The 13,346-nt window shown below is 35.5% G+C and overlaps 1 protein-coding gene and 1 pseudogene across 2 annotated transcripts in view; one reads left to right on the forward strand and one right to left on the reverse strand.

Moving 5' to 3' along the window:
• The window catches only part of LOC308638030 (guanine nucleotide-binding protein G(q) subunit alpha), a 293,343-nt gene that overhangs the window by 90,941 nt on the left and 189,056 nt on the right, over window positions 1-13,346 (reverse strand). The window lies entirely within an intron of this gene.
• Window positions 8,699-9,375, forward strand: LOC308641300 (peptide chain release factor 1-like, mitochondrial; annotated as a pseudogene). The gene has a single exon. The product of its transcript is annotated as a peptide chain release factor 1-like, mitochondrial (transcript).

Genomic DNA, 13,346 nt, shown 5'->3' on the forward strand with positions numbered 1-13,346 from the left:
TAAGATGAAGACTATTCAGTCTTTCACTGAGCAATTTAAAGAATCATGGTCATAAGTGAAGAGGTAGAGCTTGATATCAGCCTGAGACCAACCAGATTTTAATTGTATTATATTTCACCACATAATCATCATGATTTTCTGCCAATTTTGGGGGGGAGGTGTGGGGGCAAAAAAGTGGGGTGCAACCATTATGTGAAGCTATTTTTTTAAAAACTGTGTCAGTGTTATTTAAAAATTATTTATTACTTATTTATTAGTAAATCATCTTTGGTGCAAGATTAGGATGCATGAAGTACTAATGAATATGCATTAAAACTGAATAGTCCAAATCAACACACATCATTTCTTCACAGTAGTGAAGTTAAGAGATGTTAGTAAAATGCCTAAAACAAGTATTATAAGTACTATAAAATACAAGAAAGGCTGAAGAAGTAGCTCAATGGCAGAGCACTTGCCTAACATGGGTGAGGTCTTGGGTTCAATCCCCAGCATCAGAATAAAAGAAAAATAAAATATTGCTGGAAATATCTTTCTCTTTTGGGTTTTGCTTTCCAATAGGCTACACTGACTTATTGGAAATAAGTCAGTGTAGCCTATTGGAGGAAATATTCCTTTATCATTTAAAACATTCTTTTTCTTTTAAAAGAACTCAAATCTCTTTTCTGGCCCTATTACTAATTTTTCAAGTAAACATTCTTCTATTTAGTTCTGTGCTTGTCATCTTCCTACTTCATGTTTGTCACCATATCCTAATTATCAGAAGCAATGACACTGGAGGTCAGATGCTTGATGCAGTATGGCAAAACATAAACCAAGCAGTTCCAAAGAGTGTGGGACTGATGTAATTTACATGGTCCTATTACAAAGAATCTTGCCCTCAGGTCTGCAAACTTTTGCATTACCAGGGCACAGTGGTACACGCCTGAAATCCCAGTGGCTCCAGAGGCTGAAACAGGAGAACCACAAGTTCTATTTTCACCAACTTAGCTAGACCCTGTCTCAAAACAAAATTAAAATAAAATTTAAAAAATAAATAAATTAAATTAAATTAAAAAGGCTGGGAATGCAGTTCAGAGGTAAAATGGCCCTGAGTTCAAAATCCCCAGTACCTAAACAAATAAACAAATAAATCTTACACTCTTTGAAGTCCCACTTATTACCTTTATGATTATGATGGTAACATCATAGTATGGGTATATGCACATAAGCATCATAAATACTACCTAAAGAACAGTTTATTTTCAGAGAGTTTATATAAAGTCATAGTGTGATAAAGAAGAAACTGGGAAGGGAGACTCTTTTAAAGATTTACAAATCATTAAGATTAGGAAATGGGCTGAGGTTTGGGCTCAGAGGTAGAGTGCTCACCTGGCATGAGTGGGGCACTGGGTTCGATCCTCAGCACCATATAAAAATAAAATAAAAGTATTGTGTCCACCTACAACTAAAAAGCAATATTGAAAAAAAGATTAGGGAATGTATGTATGGATGCCTTCAAAGAATATTTGTGGGACATTAGTTACTTGAGATTTTAATAGCTATCTATTTGACAAGTAGGTTCCAAAGTCAAAGTAAGACCAATGTAGAGAATGGTAGTTATAAGAAGTTAAACAGATGTCTGTACTGCAAAATGCAGAAGCTTCAAGAAGACAATGGAACTGGGAATCTGTGAGCTAAGGGTTGGAGTTCTCAAACTTGTTCGACCATGGAGGCTATCTTCCTTTCAACTGGCTTACAGGATTGTTGTACTTATGGATAACATTTTTAAAACATGGAGTAGGGAGTGAGAACATGAACAGCCAACAGGGGCTTGATTTTATACAAATACAACAACTTCCTGGCTGATTCTCCCCCAGTCTGGCATAGTACGTAAATGCCTTGCTTTATGGATTCATATCATCGTCATTTCTGAGATCACATATTATATGTGGATCATTTCCTGATATTACCTCTCAGGAAAAAAAAATCTAATCACGTTAGCCCTTTGTAATGTCTGTGCTCCTATAATCTTATTAACCAGAGGAATATGTTGCTGCTGGCTTGGGATTTTATTGTTTGACAAAAGAGAAAACAGATAAAGAAGACTCCCCAACTCAGTTTCGTAGACTTTCAGACAGAGCCCTCAAAGTAATATGAACAAGTTCCTTAATGTTTTGAGGCCCAGACACTCCTGAGCATTCCAAGGTCCAGCACAGGGGTACAATCTTTCTGGAACACCCTGTATGAAATAGGCACGGGGAAGGAAAGAAGCTTTTCAAATAGCTTGTCTAAATGCCCCTTTAACACAGAGAAGAAACTGTTCTATTAGTAAAAATATAAAACAAAATAATAGCAGTGATACCTCTTTGTCCTGAGAAAAAGAGTAACGAAATATTCAGAATGTGAGTAGAAATGAAGGAAACCCATATCTTATCAGAAAGATTTTTAAATAAACAGGTCATATAATGTCACTTTGGTAAGGACATAAATTTTAGGAAGATTATAGGTAGTAATCAACTGTGGAATGTTACTGGGACCAGTACTAAGAAACTGGTGACTTTCTATTGAGAGTGTGATGATGCAGTTTACCAACCACACCATGATACTTTTGAGTATAAAAAAGGCTACTAAAATTGTTAATGTCATGCAACTCTAAAATATTTATTTATTGACCAACAAATCAGTTGTACTATGTTGGTATTATTCAAGGAAATACATATTTTTTAAAACATTAATTCCAAATACAAAATTATTTCTTAAAAATGTAACTTTCATTGTTCATGTAGATTAAAAAAGAAACATGAGCAGAAATATTTTTGTTGGTACCTTCTTGTACTTGAATCATGCTCTTAGCTATATCTGTATTTTATAATGTGTCTCTGACATTTTTCAGAAGACTAATTTTTTTTCAAAATGGACATATTATACTTTTAAATATTTAAATATTGCTTGCAATATTCTTTTTTAAAAATCTACTAACCACTGAAGGTTAATAAATTTGAAATTGTTAATGTTTTCAATTCAATTCTTCTCTGCAGACCTTAATATAATTAATTTGCAAATATCCTCTCTTTGGAGGCTGAGGTACTTGGTAAGGTCAGAACAAATTCTGCTAAATGGAAGATATTTCCTACACTATTATATTTTTCAAGTGAAAATATGTAAATATTTAAGTTCAAATATTTTCATAGGCACTACCTTCCAATAGGAACCTAATGTTCTTAAATATGTTTTGAAGATGAAACTCACAATTGGTAGATTGTTGAGGGTTATTTAGATACAATTGTGACTTATATGTGAGCCATAACTAACTCCAAGTGCATTTCTGATCCATAGGCTTTATTTAATATATATAGTACTTTACGGTAGATGACACTTTTTTTCCATCAAGAACTATATATCATTACCACAAAATACTCTTATTTCCACAATGACTTTTAAAACATTTTAAATAATCAAAAGGTTTTACTATTGTATCCAAAGCCATGCTAAGTATTTCACTTTATCAACAAATTTTTAAAAGTTTGACTTGGATTTCATGAATTAGTGGGTGAAAAAAAAAAACTAAACCATCAATTATTTGTAAATGATTTCTGTTTAGGGGAGTTAATGAATTAAAAACTACTGCTTTAATTTTTGTACATGTGTAAGAATAGCTGGAATAAATGATGAGCTAAATTAGATTAGAAGGGAAGTCACTTTATCAAATGAAAAGTCATTAAGGACTGATATAAAAATACATTTTCTGCAACTGCACATGTAAAATGTCATCTTTGGGCAAAGTCTTCTGAAAATACCCACAAACTTTTGAAGTAGATATAAATCCTTTTTCAGAAGACTTAGGCCTTTAAAATTTTCTGTGGTTGATGACATCACTATGGCTACAATGGTGGATGCTAAATATTAACAATCTTTACATAAGTTATACATTATCATTGACTTTAAGAAACAAACAAAAAAGCTCAGTATTTTTTTTTTTGTTGTTGTTAAACATGTATTTTAAGGTTTTTCAAAGCTTATTATGGCTAAAAGAATTTGTCCCAAAATAAAAGCATCAATCAAACAATGAATTGAATAGTAATAGATTTATAGCAAATGGTCACTGAAGCAAAAGCTTTTTAGACCACACAGTTAGATTGCTCAGTCCTGATTTTCCACACATATTTCACATGACAAAAACTTCCCACTGACCCTGCTTACTGCTGGGCTGGTGTGTGAGTGGGTCTTGCAGCGTACAGAGAACAGCATGACTAGTAGAGGCAGCAGCAGCACATGCCTCTATAACTTTGAGACTAGAAGGGGCTGGATGTCTCCAGTCACTTGTTGGAACTTACTTCTATTCAGTAGAAATGCCACATGCTGTCTTTGAAAGGGAGGTACAGTTAACAATGAGTCTGGGAAGGATGCGGAAAAGTGTTGGAACAGATTTGAGAGTTAATCAAGCAAGAAGTTTATGTACCTGCACAGACCAATCTGGAAACACAAAGTGAATGTCTATTAATGCTAAACTGGCTTATTTTAATGCAGATATTAATAAGAATGCTTTATTAAAAAATGAAAACCTGTGACAAATGCTAAAGTGGTGGGATGTTAGGACAACAGGTATCAAGTTTAGTATCTGAATCTCAGTCACACTGGGACTCATTATTAGCCTATACATGGAGAAGACTTGGCTTTCATACCAAGAGGGCTAGAATTGAGGTCTCACTTGATTCAGTACAATTTTTTAAGAGGTCAATATCTAAAATTCAGAGATTTCACATTAAGAATAATAAAACCCAAACACACACTCACACACACACACACACACACAACAAAACAAAACAAAACACACAAATACCTACTCCTTTTGATAAACTGAAAGACTAAGCAATATTGCCCATATTCCAAGATGACAAGGAGCTCTAGTGAGGTTGGCTACCAACTGACTCTCACATTGACAAGAATAAAGAAGGGAACACATAATTTGTTACAGAAGTTAAGCATATTCTATGTCCTATAATGCAAAAACTATGTTGGATCAAAGAACAAAACCTGGCCACCTTCATATTACCTACCAGACCCTGAAATAATTTGAGCTTACCCCTGCCCAAACCCACAACTCCCAGGGCTTTCGTGTAATTCTTGTATTCTCTGTTTGATAAGGAGGCTTGTATGCTTTGCATATGAAGAACTGAGAATTACTCTGAATCTGACTCCTACAAATCAACATTTTCTTAGCTTATTGGCTAAAATTCATTAAAAACCTGTGTAGCTGAGACCTTCCAATGTTTTCTCCTCATGGTCCTTTAATTTATGCACTAAAAGCTTGTGCTCTGAGTTCTAATACACACAGATCTAACTGAGAAAAACACGGCATGCATTAGGTACCAAAGAGTACCACATGGTTTGGGTTGTTAGGAATGTCACATACACAGTGGCTCAGGGCCTGTGGCTTTGGAGTTAGATGCATGGAATGAGATCATTTACATACTTTGGCACTCCTGTAAAGCCTTGATTTCCTTACCGCAAAGTAAAGTTCTGATAACTACTTCACAGTACTGTTGTAAAGATTAAAAGTAAGAATATACATAAAAGAGCAGAGTAACAAGCACATACTAATGCGTCAATAAATAGAAATAATCTTTAGTTTGTACCTCAGGTATAACACAAGGGGAACAATGGTGGAATATCCTTGTGAAATATCCTCTCCTAATACTTTTTTGTATTCAGTGAAACTTGGGGATCTGTTCAAAAATTATAATTTCTAGGATTCCTACCAACATGTTGTAGCACTAGGTTTTATACTGCAAGGAAATGCTGTTTTAAATTCTTAAGATATAGATTATATATAAAAATTATAATTACCACTGGTGATTATTTTATAGTTAAATTGTTTTTCAACTAGAAGGATGTTGACTTTCGGTGACACAAAAAGGTTGTTTTTTTCCCCCACTACAGGAAAGCCTAAATCTCCTTAGATTATATTCCTCTTGAAACACACAAAGACCACAATCTAATCAAAAACTTGTCTAAGCCAGGTACAGTAGCACATACGTGTAATCCCAGGAGCTAAAAAAGTAAGGCTCTAAGCAACTCAGTGAGACCCTATCTCTAAATAAAATATAAAATAAGGCTGTGGATGTGGCTTAGTGGTCCAGTGCCCCTGAGTTCAATCCCTAAACAAAACAAACAAACAAAAAACCTTGTCTAACACACCCCATTAGATGTACCTGAAGGCTTTACCTGATTTTGTGTGTGTGTGTGTGTGTGTGTGTGTGTGTGTGTGATTGATATATATATATATATATGTTCTCCACTCCTTGAATTCTTTATTTTTAAATTCTTCATACATCCTCACCTGAGGTTCAATCTTTTGTGTCAAAAACTTCACTCTTCAGCAAGCATTTTACTATCTGCTCTCCTAGTTTGCTTCCTCTTCAACTCTAAAGAGCTTCCCATGAAAAGCTAAAGTGATTGGTGACACAGCACTAGTCATGAAATAGCACAAACCAAATCAATCTTTATATAATCCAAAAAAAAAAAAAAAAAACCACCAACTTGCACTGCTTTCTCAGGAAGATGAAAATGCATATTGCCTCTTTTTTTGTGTTACTGGTTATATTGCTATTGTTAAAAAGTTTTTGTGTGATTTCTAAATTTAGCCCCGACTTCCTTTTCACTGTTTCATCTGAGCTACCATCCATTTCTGATAACATTCTGATCTTCACTCCAAAGAACCTATATGGAACTGCCTGTCAGAAGGAAGTTAACCTTTCACTAACCTCTTTTGTGCTTGCAGGCAAGGAGTGCCCCCGGACAGTACAAGAGACCACGTCTTTCCCTTCTCCAGTTTCTATTGGCACTATCTCCATATATTTTACATATTTTAAAATCTCCTATACCTGGTTATAGGAAATACCAACTATTCTAGAGCATCAACATCTACTATTAAACTAGTCTCTTGCTGGGAGAATATGAGTTAAAGGAAGATGTTGATCTCTTTCAACCTAATGCAGAAGACTGGGGTGAAAGAAAACAAGAGGTGGTAGGTGAGGAGACTGCTGGTTTGCTGATATGAGATGAAAAACACAGACAGAAACTTATGAATTATCTACCTGGATTAATTACCATTCTATGAAAATACTCTGTTCTTTTGTTTTCTACTCATGGTTATCAGATTTGATAAATTAAATTTATTAATAAAATTTAAAATTTAAATTTATAGAGATTTAAACTTTTTTGGAATAAAGGGAAAACTTCAAGCAATATGTTCAAAATTTTGAGCAGAAACAATCCGAGTGTCTAGGTAGTAAACAGTATGGGATTTTCATATTTATGAAGACAAAATAGCAGTAGAATCTAATTAAAAAATAAATCTGGGGGAAAAGGATGTGTGGTGGGATTCGTCCTTCCCAGAATTCACTACATCCTCCCATTTGAGCCTTTCTCAGTTATTCTTATCCTCTCAGGACACTGGTGGTCTTCATGACACTCACTGGGCATCAAGCTACATATTGTCTGGTACTGCTGTTTACCTGTTCCAGGTCTGTATGTACAGAATTTCTAACAATGCTGCATATTACTTTAGGTCAGACTGTCTAATGTTTCTTGTATTCTAGCAGAATGTTAGTAATAGACCAGTAAGTACTCGTAAAACAGAACAAAGATATCTTCACTTCTGATATATTTGTCCAGAAATGAAATTTAAGAGGACTGAAGGGAACACTAGAGAGATGGTACAATGATCAGTTCTGGACAGAGGCAGCAGTCCTACTCAGGAAACTGGGAGACCTACTGGTTCTCTGGTAAAATGTGAGATTAGCTCCAGAACCTTTATCTGTGAAGGGCTGACTTATGTAACTGGGCCACTGGATTCAATAATGCCAGAGATGCCTTGCTCTAACGATTACATATTTAAACAAACTGAAGTGATATTAAAATATTTAACCAGTGATAGAAACACAAAAGAGCAGCGTCCTAGGCTTTCCTTGTTTCCTCATGTCAACCTTTGAGGGCTGCATGTCTTGTGATCACTCTGGGAACCTGGAGCAGAAGCTGTAATGGCATTGTTTATATTTTAACACTGGAGGGGCTGGGGCGTGTAGCTTGTTCTTTAGCATATGTGGGGACCTGAATTTGATTTTTTGAACTAAATGAATAGACAAACACTGGTATTGTGTTATCAATGGGTATTATAAGTAATGACTCATAGTCATTTTATTCAAAACTCAGTATTCTTATATGAAAGTCAGAGTTGCTTACAGAGCTTAAAAAGAAAATAGATCCGGAGGCTTCCCAGTCTCAGGCCACCAATGTGGGGCCGGCTTCCATGGGGTGCTACTCATGGTCTATGGGCTGTCCGGGCTGTCAGACTAAGCTGCAGAAGCCTGCCACTGGGGGAGCTGTTCACACTCATAGGACTTTAGGGACCTTTCTGCAGCACCACACAAGGTCGGAAGCCCAATTAAGATTCAGGGGGCTGAAGTGGGTGGCAATAACCAAGTTCCTGAGCAAGAAGGAGCAGGAGCTGTGGGTGACAGAGCACTTGCTGCATGATAAGAATGAAGATTTCAGAAACTTGCAGCAAATGAAATAACTGTGTCAAAAAAAAATTATAATAACTCAGTTGAAGCATTGGATTATCTTACTTTTGGTTCCCTCAGAAGAAACCGATAATTTTTCAAATGAAAATTATTTGATCCTGGAGGTAACTGCAGTGGCTGAGGGTCAGGAGGCAATGTTATTTACTTCAGAGATATTCAATATGTATCAGCAATATGTTGCATATAAAAGATGGCATATTGAAACTCCAAAATACTTTTCAAGTGAAATCAGTGGCCTTAGACATGCATCTGCAGCACTGGTGGTTCAAAAGCCTATAAACACATGGAATTTGAAGGGGGGAGCGTACAGAGTACCAAAGACAGAGAAGCAAGGCCACATTCAACTAGCATCATGACAGTGGCAATATTACCCCAGCCCACTGAGATTAATCTGGTGAGTAAAACTAAAGATTTGAGAATTGATACTAAGTCAGTCAATGGAGCTGGGAGTCAGCAAGTAAATCCCACAGTCTATCCAGATCCCAACATGTGTTGTTTCTGAATATCAACGAGAGACCTTAACCGAAAAATAGAGAGATAGCTATGAAAAAGTTACATGCAAAGATGTACAGTATGCATCTAGAGGAAAAAACAAGTAAAAGATACAGTACTGGGAAGATTCAGGTTGGAACTAAAGGAAGATCAGAGAAAATGAGAACGTTTTCTATAGAACTGGATCACAGATCATAAAATAAACAAATCATTGCACAGTCTTGAAACTTTTATACAAGGAGATTATCTACTGTATGAACTTATACAGTCACTGAAGGACTACGCTCATTACAAATCTTTACTAGAAATTATTTCCTAAAAGTTAGGTTGATTTGTTATTAAAGTATTAGCTTAGGAAAATTCTATAGCACATCAATTTGCGTACTCTCCAGTATTCTCTCCTAAAAAGTTACAATTGGAAATAATATGCATATTCTTAATGTAAAATTAATACAGATTTCCCTCAATGCATTAGTAAAACATACATAATCATGACTGCTATTATAAATCTTGCACTCTTGTGTACAAAAAGTACATGAAGTCCTTTGTTTTACGTAAAATACTTAAAATTAAATGTAAAATATTTTTTAAATAAATAAAAAGGAAACAGAAATTTCCACCCATGCTATCAGTGAGATATATATATATATATATATATATATATATATATATATATATATATATATATATATTAAATTTATCGGCGGACACAACATCTTTGTTTGTATGTGGTGCTGATGATTGAACCCGGGCAGCACGCATGCCAGACGGGCGCGCTACCGCTTGAGCCACATCCCCAGCCCATGATATATATTTTTTATTCCTCTCCTTCCCACCCTTATAATTCAATATTTTTTCAGGTAGCCATTCTGTAATTCCTGGCTTCCCCACAATAGAGTGAGTTCACCTTGCAATAAGGAGTACAAAGCATGAAGCTGTCCCCTGCTTTGCTCAATAGATAAAACATAAAAGTTAAGAACACATCTAACAACTATCTTGGTTTCACAAATCAGGAAAGTATTATTTTTGTTCTCAGTAAAATTCCCTGTCATGCAGCAACAACAATTGGAGCTTGAGGCCCTTCTCAACACAGCTGCAGTTCTGTTTATCAGTAGCCTTGAGAACCCAAAAGAATGAAGAGAGAATAGCAGAGAGGGGTGATGTAGTCTCTGTGCTCAAAGTGGTGAAGTCCACTCACCAGGCAGCTCTGGAAGCTTGTAAGAAATGTAGATCTCTAGGCCTCAGTGAGAATCTCCAAGTTAACAAGATCCTCAGGTGATAAGTGTGGACATCAAAATTTGAGAAGTGCTAATCAGGGCTTCTCAAACTTGAATATCAGCATCACCTGAAGAGCTATTTAAAAAAAAATCCTAGGTACTACCCTTGAACATCCTAATAATCTGGTTTGGGAAGTGTCTAAGGTATTTTAATGCTCCCCAGGTGGTCTACACTGAGAGGCCTTGGTCTTTGAAGTAGAGGCACATAACCATCCATGGGATGCAGGAAGAACCTATCAAAACCTATGTGTTTAGTCTGCAAATTAGAAAGATAACAAGTTTTGTTCTATTTACCGTATGGAATAACAACAGCAGCCTCATCTGTCTGATAGCCACAAGTGGTATCTGAGTTCCAAGGGAAAGACAGGAGGTTCCTAAGGCGTCTTTGTGGCCAAGTATCTCCATTAATCTCTCCCCAGTCAGGTGATTTACAGATTCTACTATCTAACTTAGTAGACTCTTGACAACAATTTATAATAAGAAGGGGAATAATCATGAAAATATTTTAAGCCATGAGGTTTCTTATCTGATTTTAAGCCATGAAAGGTTTCTTATTCTTATAAGAACTGAATAATTTAAAGATAAATACACATTTTTCTTCTACAAAATGGCATGCTTTCCAAATATGCTGATGTACCTGCATGGGTGTGTGCGTGTGCGTGTGTATGTGTGTGTGTGTGTGTAGAAAAGAAGCTTAACAAGCAACCTGACAGAAATTTTGTGTGTGTGTGTGTGTGTGTGTGTGTAGAAAAGAAACTTAACAAGCAACCTGACAGAAATTTTGTAAAAATAAACAATCTATTCCTTCAAGGCCCAACTTATGCTGTGAAAAAAAGCATTTTGAAAATGGATACCTGGAACTGTTTCCACAGTGATGTGATTTTGCTGTCAAAGTTACTGGAAGCTACTGGGGGGAAATCTATGCGTAAGCTAAAGACAACATAAATCTTTTAGGGAAAAGTTTCAGTGGGGTTTTAAACCCATTTGTTAAACATGAAAAATGTAACAGCTTTCAATTTGTTGAATTAATAGCTAAGCTGTTGAATTAACTGGCATAAGCCAAGATGGAAATATACTAGCAAAGTTTCATTTAAAAACCTGTGAATTGGTGACAGGACTGACAATAAGAATCACAATTTAGTAAGCGCACCCATGATGTAGTTCCTTTACAACTAAATATTTTGTGTGATGCTCCTTTATTTATGTTAAAAATCTTAAACTGACCTTAGAACCAGACCACTAGATTACTGTCACAAAGAAATAATATAACTTTTTAAAACAGTAAAATATTTTTTATATTACAAAGGAACCAAAATTTTTATCAAGCAGAATTTTAATAAGAGCCAAAATAACTTTTATGAATGTGTATGTGATTTAAAAAAAAAAAAAAAAAAAAAAGCTTGGACCATACAATCTACCCTGGGGACTGTTTGGAGTAGTACACACCCCAAATCAGAAACTGGTAGAGAGGAGAGAAAGTTTGCATTGCTTATGGTAGACACTGATTATACCAAATGGGTTAACAGTGTACAAGGGGGAAGTGAGGAACAATTAGAAATTCTATCCTAGAGAGAACTATGAAGTATCTTTTCTGAAACTCTAATGAAGATTTGTTTGGAGATAAAGCATGAAGGTTTAATTGCTATAGTAGACAAGTATACATTTCACCAACTCAGAGAACCTGGGGAAAGATTTGTTTCACATTTTCATTCTCCTCAGGTCTCTCAAATAGTATGGTTTTTATATGGTAGTGCTCAACAGATGTTGCTAAAAGCAACTGTTGTCAGATTTATAATCCCAGCAACTCAGGAGACTGAGGCAAGAGGCTCAAGTTCCAGGCTAGCCTCAGCAACACAGTAAGACCCTGTCTCAAAATAAAAAAATAAACAGGGCTGGGGATGCAGTTCAATTCTAGTACCAAAAGTGGGGAGAGCAGGGAAAGCAATATATTTCGTGTAAAACCTGTACCATATCAGCAATATTATAGCAGAATTTATCTCCACTAATGTATCATAAAAATAAAAATCACTGTTCATATCACTAATGTTTTCTGATACATCAATGATGGCCAGCCACCAGGAAGAGGAACAATTATTAATTGGTATCACTGTATTATAAAAAGCCTCAATTAAATATAGCACAATGGAAAACTACTAGACAGTGTTCTGAGCACCAGAAGACACCCACGTGCATTATGTTAAGAATTCTGTGTTTCATACTCCATATATTAATATTTCGCTTTGTTGCTGATTTACACTAAACATCTTAATACTGTGCCTATGGGATAAAAAAATGTGATGTAATAGAAACTGGTATATGCAGAGTACATCCTCTCTGATCACAGAAACACTGTTCCTGCTTTAGTGAAATCTCACCCTAAAAATCAAATCTTTAAGTAAACGGATGAGCTACTAGCAATAAGTATTCATGGACATTTTTATGTATTCATATACTTTCTTTTCAGTTTTCTAAGAGTGTCAGGGTCTCATGTGACCTAAACTAGTTGTGTGTAATTGCCCTCACCAGCTCATCTCTCAAAATGCATTAAGTAGCAGAAGAATCCTCCACTGGCTCAATATCACGTGTTCCTCTCACCTGAGGTGCCTCTGCTCTGGGTTAACCGTACGAATATAGCACATGTAGGTCAAAGACATTCTTCTCCAGAAACTTAAACTCAACCACATCCCAGGCAACCTTTAGAGTATTCTTTTTTTTCTTTTCCTTTCTATTACTTTCTTTCTCCTCTAATGTTTCTCTATTCTCAACATGGGGCACAAAAACCTGAATTAAATTCAGACAAAAATTAAATCTCATATTTCTCAATGTTCTCCATGCTGTATCCCTCATGTACAACTGTTTTACTTATTTTATTCAGAGTGTCTTTTGATCCCTACTTGCTGATTTATACTGGGGAGGAATTTTAAAATGAACAAAGTAAATCTGGGCTAAGCTTTGCCTACCTATTTTATGTTCCTTAAATCAGATGTCCAGACATAAAGTTATTGCATCAGTT

Source organism: Spermophilus citellus (assembly GCF_964194105.1).
Source record: "Spermophilus citellus genome assembly, chromosome: 2".
Lineage (NCBI taxonomy): Eukaryota > Metazoa > Chordata > Mammalia > Rodentia > Sciuridae > Spermophilus > Spermophilus citellus.